This window comes from Stigmatopora nigra, chromosome 9, assembly GCF_051989575.1.
Source record: "Stigmatopora nigra isolate UIUO_SnigA chromosome 9, RoL_Snig_1.1, whole genome shotgun sequence".
Classification (NCBI taxonomy): Eukaryota; Metazoa; Chordata; class Actinopteri; order Syngnathiformes; family Syngnathidae; genus Stigmatopora; species Stigmatopora nigra.
Genome location: NC_135516.1, coordinates 6,564,540 through 6,570,539, shown reverse-complemented (window position 1 = coordinate 6,570,539; position 6,000 = coordinate 6,564,540).

The following is a 6,000-nucleotide window of genomic DNA, read 5'->3' as shown; positions in this document are numbered from 1 at the left end:
TGAAAATATATAATGTTATAGTTACCATCATTTGTGTTCATTTGGGGTTATTACTTTTTAAAAGATATTGTCATGGACTAATATTTTTAAAGGTAATGGCCTATTTTGTTTTTTTAACCTTCCATATTTTATGAATTTGTTCCAATTTAATTCGGTTGCCATTGTTTTTTTTTTTTCATTAATAGAGGAGTATCAACAATTTTGTCCACTTGTATATACTTCCATCTCAGACAGTTTCCACCTAATGTTCTCTAAAAAATTGCACGGTGCCTCATACTAACGCCCCGATTGGCTGGGTATGGTGCACATGTAATAGGTAACCCTAGTGATTAGATTGAATCAATTTAGCCATTTCTAGTAGTAGTCGATTTAAGATTCAGGAGGACAAAAGGCTGTGTGCATATAATATAAATATATATGAGCCCATAATGGAAAATCCCATTGATTGAGAGGTGTGTCCCAATACTTGTGGTGCAAGTAATGTATGTAACAGCTTTCAGGGTGGGAAAGGCGGAGCAGTTGTTTTTTATTGGGTGGTTCTAAGCTAGCTCATGCATTATTATTACATCATCTGCATCTTGGGAGATGACAAATCCAAGTGGATTTTTGAAGTATTATGTTTTAGCCTGAACCAAAACTCCTCCTTACTTGGTGGGTGGAGGGACAGATGGATGTAAGAGTAGAAATAACGGCCTTTCTTTGATGATTATGTTTGAAAAACCCTGCTTTTGAGTTTGCAATGAATTGTGGGACAGTAGGAATTGAAAGAGAGAAAGGAGGAGGAGGACAAATGTTCCGTTACATTCTCACCACATACACACACACACATGCACCCCTTTACTGCTACTCCATCTCTCACACAAGTTAGGCATGTTGCTCGGGTCCATTTGTCTGTGTTGTCCTGGGAAGGAAGTGCCATCTCATCTCGCCTCGCGCAAATGGTTTCAATGCAGGCGAGTGTGAATTTTAGCAGCTTTTTGTAACTTGCCATTTCCATATCAAAGTGTCTGCATTTCAATAGGGAGAACATGAGCTACCAGCTGCACCCCCCACCCCTCAACTCGGCTCCCTTCACTCCCTTCTCCATTCTCCTTCAGCCTTCTCTTTCTCTTAAGCAGTCTCCTACTTCTCTGCCTTTGGACGATATAAACGGTGGCTTTTCCTCCAGTTTTTTTAAAACACATTTTGTTTGTGATTGTGATTCAGTGTGATAATTTGTCAGTTTTAATTTAAAACACTAAAAGCCTTTCATTGCAGTTTAAAGGGGCTGGTGGTATGAGGTATCTGATCTTCAAGGGAAATAATAAAGCATCCAGTGTGTGCATACATGAAGTGATGAAAATATGTTTACCCACTTTCACTGGGAGTTTGGCCACAGACATCTAAAATAGCCAGAGGGAATTTTCTCTCCACTCGTCTTGGCTGCACAGCTTTAGAGCTTGGCGTGACACTGAGCAACCGATTGTCTGCAGTAGAAATAATATTTATTTCGCTTTGTGTCCAGCCATTGTGAGCAAAAAAGACTGTGGCAAGACCATTATTTCCTCCCATCTTTTTTGGGGTTGGAATTAGAGGAAATTTTCTCACAGAGAGGTAGTACAGTGGACACTGGGTTAGACTGTGTGAATCATACAGTAATTGTGGTTTTCGATTTCTGGTCTTACCGCGTTGAATGTGTTTGTTCTCCCATTGCGTGACTTTTCTGCAACTCCTTACAGTATTTAGAAAACATTCATTTCCCTGCTTGTTGCCTGTGATAGGCTCCAGCAACCCCGCGAACCCATTGAGAATAAGTTGAAGGGAAGATAAAGTAGTGAAGGAATGAATTGTTGTTAGTTTCTTGAAAGACTTGAAATTTTCAATAGATTTGAATGAGTGTGAACACTTGTCTTTACACGTTTCCTGAAATTGACTGCTCACGACCAGTCTTAGTGTGTACCTTGTCTTAGTGAGAATGTGTGCTTTAGAATATATATGAATGGGTGCTCCCTTTGAATCAACACCCTAGCCATTGTGCACGTTTTATCTTGAAGAAAGCGCGAAAGGTCGATAGTGAAATATCTCTATTGGTACAACAAATATTTTGGAAGTCAAATACAGCCTAAAATATGTTTTCAGAATTGATAATTAAAACTTGAAAAGTATTCAACTACAACCTGTTTTGCACTTTGTAAATATGAGGATAATCAAATAATTAGAAATGATGCTTACTATTCAATAGGGATGAGTTTCTTTAAACAATAAAAACTTGTTAAACGTATACAAAAATACCACTAAATTGCTTCCAGGTGACCGAATTTTGCGCCAAAGGTTGTGACGTAAGCCATTTCAGAACGCCACATTCTCAAAGTAGTAAAGTTCTATTTTAGGAAAATATATTTCAAACAGTTGTCAGCCATGTCAACTGAATGAAAAACAGTATGGTGGTAACTAAGCTGGTCTTCTCATATCCTACATCTTTTCCAGAAAAGTTAAGCATGTATTTAGTACCCTAGCAACCTTGTATGTCAGTACTGTCGTAAACTTCAGCCCCCCGTATCTTCAAACACATTCCTGACGCTTCTTCTTTATTAAATTAATTTAGGATTCACAAGGCTAAGCCTCTCTTCTTACTGAAAGATAAGAAACTCAAAAAAATGCCACGTAAAATATTGCCTGTACCAAGTTAAAAAGGTTTTATTATGACAGTTGCAGCCTGGACTTGGTTAATTTGCTGGACAGTCTTTGTATTTTAAAATGAGAATAAATTAAAAGTTAACCAGTGTCACATAATCCAGCGTTTGTGCCTTTGGCCTCCTATCATGCAATTCGTCCGACTATTTACAGGGTCGAAAATCTCTAAAATGAACATCAAACAACGACTTGAATAACGTCGAACATGTCCTTGGGTTTAATACAGCTAAGTGCATACATGTGTGTGCTACAGAGTAGAGCTGAGGTCTACAGTCTTTTTGTTCAGCAGTTTAAGAAGAAGCGGGAGGGAAAAAAAAACAGGACAGAAGCTCACCTGCCATCTTCACTCACTGGGCGTGGGCTTTGACAGCTGTCTTGTCTAATTCCTTTTGACACGCTCACACTGAAACCCTGGACAACAAATGCGGGGAAAAAAACAAGTAGGGGGGCCCGCCATGAATCATCGTTGCTAGTCAAGACGGGACACCTCTGTTCCGATAACAGCATGAGCAATCGAGCGGACTTAAAGGTTGACCCCCGATTTGTTGGGATTTGGAAAGTTGTTTCCTGATAAGAATCAATAGATTTCAAGTACATCTTTTCCCCAACCAACCCATTGCTGACATAAGACATTTATCAAATGTATAGTCATTGTATTCGGCAACAGAATTACCTGTGTTAATAAGAATTAGACTTAATGAGATCTAAACACCACATAATTTGTATCAAAATGAACATTAATGGCTCGAGTCAACACAGCCCACGACAGTAATAGTAATAACCGAGATATACACAGTTCCATTCAAGAGGTCCAGGGACACTAAATGCTGTCTTATGGAGGTAATTAACACATAAAATATGCTATGAGTGCCATCTTAGTGGAGGAGTGGCTATTGTTGCCAACCAGCTGATCGCCGGCTGGCTTGACAGTGAACAACAGCTTGATGATGAAAGCTTCCGTTTAACGACCAGCCGGTAAAGCTCTTTGTGGGGTTAATGCTGGAGAAACCAGAAAATGCGGAAAAAATGTTTAGTTTGTTAACTCGCTGACATTGATATTATGCCTCTAAAAGTACTTTAATACCAATAATAATACCAATTCTGAAATTGTAATGCAAAACTGAACCCACAGTAAACTACACTCAAGTTACGCGAATGTGCACTCAACCATTTTTGTCTTTATTGTATTCACTTTTTCAAAGTAATATTTTGCAGTAGAAGCTAGATTTTCGAAAGGAAACAGAAAAATAAATGAAATCTATCTGTTGCTGAGATGTGTTGCCTTGTTTAAAATATTCAAATTTTGTTGTGACAAAGCAGAATGTAGCATAAATTTCCCCTATTCTTATCTCTCTCTCACTCTGTAACTTATTGTTAATATAAGTTATAATTGCCTCAGTAGAAATAATACATGCTTAGTATTTCACAGAGATGCATTGAGTCTTTGTGTGACATCTACATTTAGTAATACAACAAATGCATTTGTTTACTCGTCACATGTTTAGTCGATCTTCTATTGTGGAGCATTGAATAGTGCCTTTAAAACGCCTGAATCTGAATTTTCGGTCCATGCGTCATATTGCTATGCATGAGCCATTATTCCAGTCTGCTTTGTATCCACCAGTTCAACCTGACTGAGAAAATATGCTGATGTGAAGCCCTTTTACCCCAGAAAAATGACAAAATAGGTGTCTTAAAAAAGAGGTTTGGCTTGTCATTAGAGCCAAACCCCAAATGGTATAAAGCTATTTTCCTAATAGTAAAGCAATGTTGGACTTTTAATGCTCTACAACAACTTTGTTTAGTGCATCCTGCTATAAGCAAGCCCCCGGTTTACAATTATTTAGAATGACTTTTAATTTTACTCGTGTAGGCCAATTTTCTGTCCGCCTTGTTCATTTGTGGAAGGGGCTAACAGGGTGGGGTAACATGATTGTTCATTTTATTGAAGAGGAAAAACTTAAGGCTAATAACCTGTACCCCCAGAACAGCAATTAAGTGTGGTATTAAGCAAAGGAATTTTGGAGCTGGATTAACTTTTTAAGTACTCCAAGCTGCTTAAAACAAATGGAAGAACAATAAATTACAGCATGGGCTGTTGACATTTTGCAGAGAACACAAACATCAGACAAAACTGTGATGTTAGGATTCCTATGCATAATATCACAACCATATTTTCAAGCTCGATTGGATGAAAATGAGTTTTTACATTAACTTGACATTAATTCATCTGACATTGCATACTCATCAAACAGGTTTATAATTGGATTGCAACGAAAATCCTTAATGACTTACCCATTAATGCTGGTAGATTTGTAAACTTTATTTTCAAGGTAAGAAACGCCATGAATTATTCAATTTTTATTTTTGTTCCAATCATGATGCAGATTATTTATGGTTAGGCGTACATACTGTTTGTTGTAACATAATTTTCAAAGTAATTTAAGTAACTTTTCAAAGTCATTTTTAACTATACCTATGGACATTGATTTACCCCATACGTGAAATATATAATATTAAACATACAAGTGTTGCTTCAACAGGAGTTCACAAAATGTTCTACTGCATAAATGGTTCTCTTTATTTTCACCGAACATTTTTTTTGTTGTATGGTCAAAATAAAGTTTTCAAATGAGAGTCTAAATGCTCAAATTAAAGTAAAACCTGTCTGACTGGTAAAATAAACCCCCTAGGTGAGATGGGTTAGCTTGACAGTCCGGTTCAGGCAGGCCGGCCGATTGTTTGACAGCTGTAGTGTTTGTAAATCACTATTTATGAAAGTAAACTTTTTGTTTTCTATTTTTTTTCCTCTAAAGATTGATGAAACTAATATACTAACTTTCCAACTTGGCAAAGCACCAGTCACTATTGCAAATAATGATTCTGATTTTATAAAATGCACATGCAGAAGATGAACATTATTGACCAACAATTATTGACACAACTTTACTCATTATCAAACAAATTATGACTATTGTGGTAAAAAAGGATACACAGACAAAGATATAGAAATCTTATTAGTTAGTATAAATCCCACTTTTTACATAGAATTAATGATTCAAAATGCTTAAATCCATTCATCGCAGTTGGTACTTTGTCTTTTTGTCTTTATGAAACAAGTCATCCCTGTTTTCTCTAAATATAGTCTGTTTAAAATCGACCTTTTATAGGGTTGGGAATTGAGGTCTAATTTAATGGGTTGTTGATTGCCACCAAAGTTTTTAGACAGTCTACTCGAACTTATTTTATAAATATAAACTGAAAGTGGATTTTTAATGAAGAAAAAGCCTCGAGTCAGTTTATACCATTCTAGTGTTTTCAGTAGAA